Source organism: Lissotriton helveticus, chromosome 1_1 (assembly GCF_964261635.1).
Source record: "Lissotriton helveticus chromosome 1_1, aLisHel1.1, whole genome shotgun sequence".
Classification (NCBI taxonomy): domain Eukaryota; kingdom Metazoa; phylum Chordata; class Amphibia; order Caudata; family Salamandridae; genus Lissotriton; species Lissotriton helveticus.
The window spans coordinates 649777663-649790874 of record NC_136057.1 but is presented as its reverse complement, the minus strand read 5'-3'; the positions used below and the strand labels follow the sequence as shown (position 1 = coordinate 649790874).

The 13212-nt window shown below is 46.2% G+C and overlaps 1 protein-coding gene across 1 annotated transcript in view; it reads left to right on the top strand.

The window, feature by feature from the left end:
• Positions 1-13212, top strand: part of HGF (hepatocyte growth factor) — a 564049-nt gene that overhangs the window by 374783 nt on the left and 176054 nt on the right. The window lies entirely within an intron of this gene.

The window sequence follows — 13212 nt, the reverse complement described above, 5'->3', positions numbered from 1 at the left end:
GGTCTAACAGCTAGGGCGGTCGACCTCGAAGCTGGAGAACCGAGTTAGAGTCTCAGCAGGTACACTCAGCATCCTGTGATTTTGGGCAAATCACTTATTCTCCCCATGCCAAACAAAAATGAATGTGTATGTCTGTAACACAACTGGTGATAATCTAAAGCGTTCTGATACCTTGGGGTCTAGTTTGCGCTATTTAAAACAACAAATGATACCTATAACCAGGCCGTGGTGAAGTTTGCAAAATTTCAGGGATGCATACATACAGAACTATCAAGTGCTTAATCATTAGGTAGTTGCTGGCTCGAGTGTTACAAAGTGCTTCTGGCAGGTGGAATGCTGATAGCAGATAAAGTATCTAGCAAAGAAAATGTAAACGGGGCAGTGGGTGGCATAGTTTGACAGGTTAATGGCAGAATACAGCCCTTCTCAATCCCCATGATCTCATGGTGGTAACATTGTTATTCTATACATGATACAGTATTTTTCAGGTGGGGCGGCACCTGTGTTGTCTGCCCCAATGAGGGTTTGATGAGCAGACAGTGCTCGTATGGTCTGTAGACTTGCCATTTTCTAGCGATGGCAAACTGGATACAGGGTTGTCCTGTCCTGTGTAGTCTTTCAGATCTTCTTCATCTCCTTTATGCATGCTTGTATGAGTGACGCACCGGCGGCGCAAGAGGCATGTAAATAATCCCCAAGGTCCCTTGCCTCATTAATAGTACCAAGTTCAAGTTATGTATGCAAGAATGAGTGGTTTCAAGAAGGTGTGTTCAGCTTTCAAAAGTATTGGACAGCAACTGAGTAAAAGGTCGAAGTACTCAAACTTATCAGCACAGAGTCTACAGCTGTCAATCTTGGAGACAGAGAGCCATTTGGGGTTTAGTTTGTTGAACTGTCAGATTTTTCGGAGCAGTCAAAGGAGACAGGGCTGCAGGCTGAGGAAATGTGGCTGCTTGTTGGTGTATAATTTTTCCACAGCTCATAATAGCGGTGAGATTTTAAGTTCGCTCATTTAGCTTGTTTTCTAAAGTGTCCCTGTTTACTTTTTCAGCATTGCTTTAAGTGCTGCCTGTGATCTATTTGGAGGTTGGCAAATGATCTTTGGAGAATGTGTGACCAGGGATTTTGGCTATTTGGGGTAGTAAGGGGCAGATTTACCAGCCCCTTGCGCCACGTTTACGCCGCTGTTGCATCACGCAAGGCGGTGTAAACGTGGCGCATCCCTACGAGGCATTTACAACGTGACGCATCTATGGAGATGCGTCACGGTGTAAGGCACTGCGCCACATGAAACCTGCGTCAGGTTTCATGTAGACGTTCCGGTGCAGGGGGGGGGGGCGTTCTGTCGCAGGAACGCCCCTGAAAAGTGACTCAGTGAAATCTACAAGATTTCACTGAGTCACTTTCCCAACGCTGATGCGTCAAAACCCTGCGCCTGCTTGAAGCAGGCGTAAGGCTTGACGCACCACGTTAAAGATAGGGCATGTTGGAAAAGTGCTTGAGTTGCGTGCCGCACGCAACACAACTTCAGCACTGCGCCAACTTTACGCCCAAGATGGGACACACATCTGTTCATTTCTGCGCCATGGTGCACCGCATTGTAAATGCGGCGCATCATGGGTGGCGCAAGGATGAACTTGCGTGCCGTATCTTTCCTGGCGCATCTCTGCCGATTTGCAGAGATGCGTCAGGCAACGTAAATCTGCCTCTTAGTGTTTAGGGCCCCATAACCGTTTTTCCACATAAGGCTTCCACGCCAGATTTTCCAAGATCCAGGGAATTCTAATGGTATCTAGGGTTTGTGGATTTCCCTAGAGGGGACTGAGAAACAGGCAAAACATTACAACATTTTGAGTTTTTTTTAAAAGAAATAAAGAAAAAGTGCTTTAGATAAACGTTTCTGCTTTTTTCCCTAAAAATGACCTCCATGAACAATTTACTGTACTAAGCTCACCATATTCCCAGCTTTTAAAAATATGAAGAGCTGAATCAGAAAACGTAATTTTGTACCACCACTTTGGCATTTTTCTACGAGGTGGCCTATTTTCCCTATTTTTTATGCTCTCAACCTACTTCCGGTTTGGGAACCATTGTGACACCCATGGGTGAACTAGACAAGCTATAGATTTCTGAAAAGTAGGCAAAGATTCTATATTCAGTAAGGGGTCATATGTGTCCATCCCTGTTTAAATAAAGAAGTATTGGGAAAGAGAAGTAAAAACAGGCATTTGTGACAACATTTTCATCTACATTTTTGCCACAATGGCCGATTAACCAAAGCAATGTATCATTACGTCCGCTAGACTCTTATGGTTGCAGAGATGTATGGTTCTAAAGCAGTGGTTATTTCTACATCTCTGAATTTGTAGGTACCCGTACTAGCATATGATTTATAGAGTATTTTTAAAAATGTACAAATACACTGGTTTACATTTGAAAGGCACAAGTACAGCTAATCCCAATTGGTAACAACAAATGTTCTACAATTCTGTGCTCCCACAAGTCTCCCAACAGGAAACGGTCCAAAGGACACAGCACATTTTTCCCCTGAAAACGGACCCTTGTTATCCATTATGGGTAGCTCCACATTTTGGATTGGTGCTCAGCTAGCACCAAGGGAAGCCTAGTCAGTTTGTACATTTTTTAAAGCTAGACACCTAGGTGTATCCAGGGTGACCTCACTTGCATGACTTTTGCCTCTTTTATTTTACTCAGAATCCCTAGCAAACTACAAACTTAAACTAAAAAAAAAACATTTTTATCAAACTTTTGTGATGGAAAGTTCTAGCTTGTGCATGGAGCCACAAACTTCCTTCCTCCCGGCATTCATCCAAGTCCCCTGATAAACATGTACCTCACTTGTGTGGGTAGACCTAGTGGCACTGACTGGTAATGGCCCAAAAAGCAACATGGGCGCAGCACATTTTTCCACCAAAAACGGATCCTTTTTTTCCATTGTGGGTAGCTATACATTTTGGACGCCAGTTCAGCAGGAGCTAGGGAAACCTAGCCAAACTGTACATTTTTTTAACTAAATACCTAGGGGTATCCAGGGTGGGCTGACTTTTTTGGCTCTGACCACATTTTTTTACCCAGATCCCTTGCAGACTTCAAACTTTCACTAAAATAAGACATGTTCCTCACATTTCTGAGAGGTATCCAGAAACTTCCTTCCACCCAGCATTCCGTCAAGTCTTCTGATAAAAATAGGATTGCACTTGTGCGGGTAGACCTAGTGGCCGCATCAGGAAATGGCCCAAAATGCAACATGGACGCAGCGCATTTTCTTGCCAAAAACTGACACTTTTTTTCCAATGGGGTAGCTTTACATTTTGGAACTTAGTTCAGTCTGCACCTAGGTTAACCTAGCCAAACTATGCATATGTGAACACTAGACATCTAGGCGTATCCAGGGTGGGCAGACTTGCGAGTCTCTCACCACATTTGTTTTTTACCCAGAATCCCTTGTAAACCTGAAATGGTGATGGAAGGTTCTGGAATCTGCTGGGAGCCACAAACCTCCTTCTACCTGGCATTCCCCCAAGTCTCCTGATAATAATAATACCTCACTTGTGAGGGTGAGTTAAGTGCTCGCGATAGTGAAGGGCCCACAACGTATTGTGGAGACATCAACATTATCTATCACAAAACAACCTGATTTTACAAGGGGGGCACCTGCATTTTTGGGCCCGGGTCAGCGGCCATCTAGGGAAACCTCTGAAACACAGACATTTCTGAAAACTAGACACCCGGGGGAGTCCAGGGACGGGTGGCTTGCATGGATCCTCCAACTTTTTCCCAATGATATCCCAAGGCCAGAAGACATACTTTCATGGAAAAGATGTACAGATAGACACAAGTATTTTGCTTAAGCCCTGAAGAAGGGCAGTGTTTGCGCCACACTTGGTAGCTGTAGATTATATTGTGTACAGCAAGAGAATCAATAAAGAAGAGCAAAAAAGAAAAACTATGAAAGAATGTGCCTTGTGTGAGTTTTAGTTACATCTCACTACTGTTAAATCTTAATATATATATGTGTGTGACAAAGAACGAAAGTTTGAAACGTGTCTGTTTCTTTGCTAAAAATAAAATTGTCTTATCGAAAACTGTGTTGGTGTGGCTGTTTCCTGCTGGCTGCGATAGATGTCCATAACCAGGATTGCAGGATCACATTTGTAATATTTATATATATATATATATATATATATATATATATATATATATATATATATATATATATATATATATATAAATATATATATTCACCACAGGTTTCCCAGACGTAAGACCGCACTACTCAGCAGATTAGCATGAAAGCTTTTATTTGACAGTGGCATGCGGCTTCCTATCCCCATTTGAAAGTCCTTCGCCCTTTGTATTTCCAAGCGTCTTTGCTTCTCTTCAGAGGCCGTGTCAGCAAGCAGTTCAAACAAAGCTCCCACATTTCCCTGCGTGCTATTTTAGCACTTCCTGGCTTCCAGTGTGCCTCTGTGATAGTAAGTCATTTATTAATGCACACTGGGAATTGTAGTAATTGTTGCCAAATTTAAGCCCTCCAGTGGGTTTGATTCCTGCACACGCAATTTAGGACATCATTTTTCTCGGCCCCTCAGTGGGCTCCACAATGGAACTTCACATGCCTCAATGAGTCACCTGCTGTGCCCCTACAAAGATGAATAGTTCACTCTGGCAGGTCCTTAATTAGTTGTGGGTGGTGCGTCATCTTCACAGCCCGGGAGCGTCGCGTTTACATATTCACCACAGGTTTCCAGATATGAGACCGCACTCCGCAGCAGGTAAGTTGAAAACTTTTATTTGAAAGTGGCATGCGGCTTCCTATCCCCATTTGAAAGTCCCTGGCCTTACGCATTTCGAAGCGTCTTTGCTTCTCTTCAGAGGCCGTGTCAGCAAGCAGTTCAGCCACGGGAGATGCTCCACCCGGAATTTTGGGGCCACGGAGCTCTGAATCACGGAGTCTCAATGAGGAGGCATCCATGGAGGATTGACAAGCTGGATGTGCGAGTGGAGGCCCATTGGTGGGCTTGAAACATCTCAGACAGCGACACATAACTGAAGCACACACTACAAGACCCACAAACCATTCGAGTCGCCCATTGGAGGGCTCATATTTTTAAGTGGGAGGTGCGGCCTCTATGCCAAAATGATAGTCGCGCCGCTGAAGAGTGCAATTAGTACGAAACGCGTTCGGCGTGAATCAACAGGCATGCTGTAAACTAGATCCGCCCGCTGATCCGGCTTTTACCTCATGAAGGTTGCTGAAGTGGATGTCAGAATGCGTCTCCAACGGGTGGGAACCTGAAGCGTGGTTTCTTGAAGGTGAAATGGATGCAGCGGTGGTTGAAGTTCGGTGGTGTGGTCGAAGGCGACGTGGGTGCCTGTGGAGAAGACGGGGTCCAGCGTGTGGCCGGCGGCGTGGGTGGGTGCGGTGACTAGTTGTCTGAGGCCAAGGTTGTTGAGGTTGTCGATCAGGGTGGCGGAGTTGGCGTTGTTGTTGTTCTCGAGGTGGAAGTTCAGGTCCCCGAGGAGGATGTAGTCCATGGAGGCGAGTGCGTGGGTGCTGGCGAGGTCGGCGATGGAGTCGCTGAACTGAGCCAGGGGTCCGGGGGTCTGTAGATGAGTGTTCCTTTGAGGGTGGTGTTGGGGTCGGTGTGGATCCGGAAGTGGAGGTGTTCGGCGGTGTTCAGGGTGTCATCTGCGTGGGTGGCGACCTTGAGGGTGGACTTGTGGACGATGGCTATTCCTCCTCCGATTCCGTTGGCGCGATCCCTGTGGGTGATCTTGTAGCCGTCCGGGATGGCTATGGCGATGTCGGGCGCCGAGGAGTCGTTCCACCAGGTCTCAGTCAGGAAGGCCGTGTCTGGGGCGGAGGTGTTGAGCAGATCCCAGAGCTCGACGGTGTGTTTGCGTGCAGAGCGGGTGTTGAGGTGGTTGGATCCAGTCCTTGGAGGTTTGTTGCAGGTGAAGGTGCAGGTGCGGCAGGAGAAGGGTACGTGGGACCGTTTCGGGCGGCCTGGAAGCAGGTGTGGTTTCGGCCGGCGTTGAGTGCGTGGAGGGTGCTGGCGTCATAGTGGAGTCTGGTGTCGTGGTATTCGCGGGGTCCAGGGGTTCTGGCGCTGGGCGCGGTCCAGGCATGGACAAGCGCAAACGGGCTTGCCTTAGGCGCGCCTTCGGTGTGCCAGCGGCACACCCGCTGCGCGCGTCCGCTGCGCGGCTGTGCAGTGTCCGGCATATATGGGGAGGTGGGAGGGAGGAACAGCTGGGAGGCAGGAGCAGTGAGTGGGCAAGGGTGAGGCCACAGGGGGCACTGCAGCGGGGAAACAGTGGTACAGAAAGCAAAATGGGGCACAAGGGGGGGAAAAGAGTGGCACAGAGCAGAAAACGAAGCGCGAAGAGGGGGAAACAGTGGTACAGAAGGCAAAATGAGGCACAAGGGGGGGAAACGAGTGGCACAGTGCAGAAAACAAGGCACAAAGAGGGGGAAACAGTGGTACAGAAGGCAAAATGAGGCACAAGGGGGGAAACGAGTGGCACAGTGCAGAAAACGAGGCACAAAGAGGGGGAAACAGTGGTACGGAAGGCAAAATGGGGCACAAGGGGGGGAGACAGTGGCACAGAAAGCAAAAACAACGGAGGACACTTACCAGCGGCAGTGGCAGTGGCAGCAGGGGCACACAGTCGGAGCTGCGTGGAGGGGGAGTGAACTACCAGGAGGGTCAGGGGTCGCTCACCTCACCACGCAGCGTCCGGCATATATGAGGAGGTGGGAGGGAGGAGCAGCTGGGAGTCGGGAGCAGCGATTGGGCAGTGGGCAGTCAGGGGGGCAGGGCTGTAGGGGGCACAGCGGAGTGGGAAACAAGTGCAACAGAAGACAAGAGGGGCACAAAAAACAAGAGGAACAGAGGGCAGAAGGGCACAAAAAACGAGGTAAAAACGAGTGGCACAGAGGGCAGTGGGCAGAAGGGCACAAAAAACGAAGGATAAATGTGTGGAACAGAGGGCAGAAAGGCACAAAAAAATGAGGGAAAAACGGGTGGAACAGAGGGCAGAAAGGCACCAAAAACAAAGGAAAAACGAGTGGAACAAAGGGCAGAAAGGCACAAGAAATTAGGGAAAAACGGGGGGAACAGAGGGCAGAAAGGCACAAAAAACGAGGGAAAACGGGTGCAACAGAGGGCAGAAAGGCACAAAAAACAATGGAAAAACGGGTGGAACAGAGGGCAGAAAGGCACAAAAAACGAGGGAAAAACAGGTGGAACAGAGGGCAGAAAATGAAGCACAATAGGGGAGACAGTGGCACAGAAAGCAAAAAGGACGCAGGACACTTACCAGCGGCAGTGGCAGCGGCAGTAGGGGCACACAGTCGGAGCTGCGTGGAGGGGGAGCGACCTACCAGGAGGGTCAGACTGCATGTGAAAACAGTTGTTTGTGTGAGTGAATCTCTTTATGGGTGTGGTGATGAGTAAATATATTTCTCAATGATACATGTTCAACAAAGTATAAATATAAAAAGCAGTGCATGTGACAGTTGTTGTATATAAATAAGTATACATAAGACTCAGTGATTGTATTAGTGACTGTATGGAAAACTGTATACTTGTAATAGTGATTTTATAACACACTAAGTATGAGTTACTATCTATATAAATAAATAAAGTGGGGTTTGTATAAGTGTGTAGCTGAGTAAATGTAAGTATGATCAATTGTGTGCATAAGTGAGTAGGATAACTGCATAAGTGAAAAGGATGTGTGCTGGTGTGTAATGTCGATGTAAGTGTATAAGTATATTTAATAGTGTTCTATTGATCTTTGTCAGCATTTATGAATGACTCTTAACATAAGTGTTTAGATGTGGGTGTAGATGTAAGAATCGCTGAGTGGGTTTTTAGAAACTTGTATTGGTGTGTCAATGGTTTCAAATATGGTACTCCATATTTTATAATGAGTGTTGGAAGGTTATACTAGTGTATGATGAGGTGTATCAGCTTCTCACGTGGCTGATGTCATCAGTCATGTCATCAGTGATGTGACTGACCATGTCATGAACTATGTAATATGTGACATTATCAGCAGTGAATTGCGGGTGCGCGAGTTATAGTTAGTACAACTAACAATAACAGAGAAATTTCGATGGTTTTGTACGAGTGAAATTACCAGCTAAGTATAACACCCTTTAAACCTATGTTTTTTTCAGTGAATTTCTAAGGTTTTCTAATTGCTAATTCCTAACTATAACATGTCTGAAACCTATGGTTTCTTCAGTGAATTTCAAAGATTTTTTAAATGTTAATTCCTAACTATAACATGTCTGAAACCTTTGGTATTTTCATTGAATTTCAAAGGTTTTTTTATATGACAATTTTTAAATGTAATACATTTTATATTTAGTTTTTGGTACTGATTTTCTAAATCTTTTTTTGGGGGGGGATCTTATTTTATTGTCAAATTGCACATATGTTGCAGGACTATGCACCCCAGAGACAACTGCAGTATCAAACATTACATTAGCAAGAAAGCAATCGACTTTTTATAGGGACACCTAAGATACATGACTATAGTTGTCAATAAGAATATGAAGACCCCCCAACTCCCCACCCCTCCCTCGCCCCCCCAGAGTCGCACAAAATCCACAGAGTCCAGTCCATGATCATGTTATATAGTACTGGAAATTATTAGCAGATATACACACACTCCCCATACCCCCCACCCAGCCAGTACCAGCCCATGTGCCCCAGTAATTACCCCAATGGAAGATCTTCTACCACAGCTGGAGGCTCCAGCGACAGACCACAATAGGCTGCCCAACGTTTCCATATTTTGTAATGCTTACATGGTCATCTCCTGGTGACAAAGATTGGCTGTTCTAGCCCCATACAACAGTCTAGCCCATTTTTCCACACTGCTACTGAGGGGGCCCGTAAATCCCTCCACGCCTTGGCTATATCACGTTTTGTCAATGTGAGGCCCAGCTGCAAAAAATGCCTTTTATACACTCTGCACCCTATTCCCTCTATAACATGAAGCACGGCGAACTAACACGTACGTGGGAGTTCCCACCAGAACACCACCGACAGGCAGGAGAATACCCCCCTCCAAAACGGGTCCAGGGATAGACACTGCCAGACGGTATGTATAAAAGTGTCCTCCTCCCAGCCACAGCAAAGACATTCCTGGGAAGCAATTAGTCCCACCCGCCACAGTCGAACCCTAGTGAAGTCGACCCTGTGCAGGTACTTAAATTGAATGAGGCGGAGATGCATCGGTATGGCTGCTCCCCGGGGTGCCGCCAGGGCCTCAGTCCAATCCTCCTCCTCCTGTGCGCCCACGTCCTCCTCCCAAGCCTCCCGAAGCCTCTGAAGTGTGGGGGAGCAGTGAGTAACCAAGGACTGATAAATCCGGGATATCTTCTGTGGCTCTAAATCCCCCGTGAAGACCTTCGCATCCTACGGGCTAAATTCAGATAGGGATTCCAGGCCCTCTAGGCTGGGGAACAGTGCATGACGGAATTGAACAAATTGATAGAACTGGGACCGGGGCATGCTAAATTCCACCTGCAAATCTCAAAATGACTTGAGTGTCGTGTCCCTCATAACATCACCCAGGGTCGAGATACCTATAGCATCCCAGCCCCGGAATCCCTGCAGGGCCGCAAGGTCAGACAGACACCCATTGTGCAATAGGGGGGTTCCTCTGGTCAGGGCGTTTCACCATCCCATGCGCCTCAACGCCTGCCTCCAAATTTGAAACACGACCTGTGTGGCTGGTGCCAACACACCCCGCAGCGATGCTGAGTAAAGAATAGTGTGTAGTGTATGGGGCCCCATGAGTCGACGCTCCAATGCATATGCCGGGTCTCCCCTGTCGCCATACCACCACTCATTGAGGACCAATAAATGTGTGGCCTGGTAATACGAGAAAATGTCCAAAGCCGCAAGTCCGCCACAGTAGGTGGATAGAAAGCATGTGCGTTGTGCCACACACACAGCAACCCCACTCCCACAGGAACTGCCCAAGTACAGAGTTCACCAGCCGGAACCATTTGGGTGGGATCGGGTAAGGGTGATTCTGTAGCTGGTATAGTAACCGGGGAAGCGCCACCATCTTACATATTGCCGACCTACCATAGAGCATCAAAGGCATGCGCGACCAGGTTTTGATATCTGCACGGATTCGCTCCCATGTCGGTGCCAGATTCCGCTCCCAAGAGATGGCCGGCACATCCGACAGAAACACCCCCAGATATCTGAGGTCCCCCACTGCTACCTGAATTGAGGATGCCCATGTGCCTACCTTCACCAGATCCCCCAGAACCCACAGCCCCAGATGTTTACCCAAAGATCTGCATGATCCGCAGGAGTCGTGGCACGTTCTGTCCAAAGCTGTGAGGAAGAAAGGACATCGTCCGCATATAGTGAGATCCTGTCAGACAGACCCGGAGTCCACTCAAAGCCTCTAATCTGTGCATCGATGCGCACCCACGCAGCCAACGGCTCCATAGCCAGGGCGAATAAGTACGGCGACATGGGGCACCCCTGTCTGGTGCCTTGTCTGATTGAGAAACTGGAAGAGACCACTCCGGCCACCCGTACCGATGCCGTCAGATCTGTGTGTAGGAGTGGTAAATATGACATGAAGCGTGGGCCTAAATTGAGTTTGTGAACAAATATACCCAACTGAGGAAATCAAACGCCCTGTCCATGTCCGCAAGGAGGAGCGCCGCTGGCTCCCCGGTCTGTCGGACTGCTGCCATCGCAACATGCGCCTGCCTTATGTTGTGCCTGGTCGCCCTCTGGGGCATAAACCCGGCCTGGTCCGGGTGTACCAGTGCTGGGATGTAAGGTAGGAGGCGGTTAGCCAATGCTTTGGCCAGGACTTTAGCCTCCACATTTAGGAGGGAGATGGGACGATAGGAGGCTTGTTGCTCCGGGGGTTGACCGGGCCTACGGAACACCACCACCTCTGCGTGCCTCCAGTCCGGGGGAAGTAATTGTAATGGGGGTTGTGGGGAGCACTCCAATTTAGGCAAATTAATAATCAATTATAAAAGTTCTTCAATCGGTGCTATGATTACTCAGGGGAGTCAATCCTGGATACTAAATGAATGAATTATGGTGAGTGGTGGCCCACCTAATCATGCACTGTTCACTTGGTGCTATGCACCTTAAAGCAATATCAAAAATGTTTAACCACAATTAAATTTGTATGTGATGGTAATAATCACATTTATTAAACAGTTTTACAAAATGAGTCATAAATAATGCAACTGAGTGTTATTGTGTCATCATAACAATTCTTAAATGTATATGCAAATTAATTGTACAAGCATAATCATTATACATCCTATTCATGACATTCTAATATTCAAATGATTGACGTGGAGCCCACGTGGAGCCCAATGCATTTCGGCACGCATATGGTGCCTTCATCAGGGGCAGTTCTAAAAGGAAGAAGAAGGAATGTATGTCAGTATCTACATATGCTGGGGGACATGGGGGTGTGTGTATGTTATCGATTTAATCGTACCTTCATGTTTGATTGCTGGAGATCTATTGAAGTTGATAGCCGATTCTACAACCAAAAAATTATGAATGGTAGGTAACGCTGTAATGTGCTCATGAGATAAAATAAATGGAGAACAGTGATTTATAAACGTCGTACCTGGTGATCTGGTTGCCAGTAGCTGCAACAATAAATATTGCATATAAGCCGCTATTGTTGATAAATATAACAAAACTTGATAGCATCATGTGCTAAGGGATAAAAATAATGGCCCTACCTTATCTTCGTAATGATGTCGATTCTACCCGGAAGTAAATAATAATAATAGTGAGGCACTAGGTAATTGCCAAATATACAATAAAAACGGTAACGGTGTAATGCGGGAAAGTAATAAACGGTGGTCATTTACCTGACTCCAAAATACAAAACTCCTATCACGTTAGTTGACTGCTGTTCTATCAGTAATCGTCCACCGGTCTGCCTGCAAACTCCATTAAAAAGTAGCGTGGTGCACATGGCAGTGTAGCCGTGAAAATAAAGAACGGACTATGAAAATAACAAACCCAAAAAATGCCAAAAAAATGCAAAGCGCTTGAGCGCCATCTTAAGAAGGTAAAAAAATATCGACGTCCCACCAATATTGAGTGACTAATGACATATAAAGTCTATGTGAACATAATATCTGGCGCACCAAAATTGCGTCCGCGCTAAATAGCCTCCATATTATAGGCTCAGAAGCCCAAAATCAAATATCATGTGCGCATTAACTATAACTCATAGTGTTGTGGTCGAGATGCCCATATACCTACAAACGATTGAACGAATCGGGTGCTATTTTATATAATAAATAGTATCCGCATATATGCACTAGGTACATGCTTATACCAACAGCTAATGATAGTTTATATATGTGATAAGTGATGCATCCTGGGATATAGAGTGCTTATACATTATGGTACCATTACGAAATGCTACCTATTCATGCTGGTGACTGGAAAGAAGTGTTAACGAAGTGAGTGACGTTTTATGCAATGAGGTAGAAACCATATAAATCATACCTAAACTAACAACAACAGATATTAAGTACACAAGATGATATTAAAGTACATCAAAGATAAGTTTGTCCATCATTGACAATAATATACACAGTGTTATGTTAATAGAACACAGAAAAACATAGGTTGGTTATGTAACATGGTCAACATAAAGCAATAAAATGTACTGTACAACAACAACATTAATCAAACCTGTGGGTACATGTAGTGAAAGGTATGCTAGTCTATGGTTGACCAGACTATACTGTGGACTATGTGTGATCGTCTAAAATGAATGCACTATGTCAAGATCATGGGAATTGGACCTATAGATAACATGAAAGATCATATTTGTCATTCAGTCCCGCAGGGATCAAAGTGCCAAGATATTTAATCCAGAAAATTTCTCTACGCAATAGCCTTTGGTGATTGTCTAGACCTTGTTGGACCTGCACATGTTCTAGAATAAGGAACCTGAGTTGTGAAATGGTATGTCGTTGTTCCTTCCAATGTAACACCAATGGTGAGGTTAGACTCTCATTGCGAATACGGCTCTTGTGCTCTGTTATCCGTACCTTGGTTTTTCGTTCAGTTTTGCCAATGTACATTTTTCCACATGGACACTTTATTGCGTACACAACATTGGTCGTGTTACAATCGC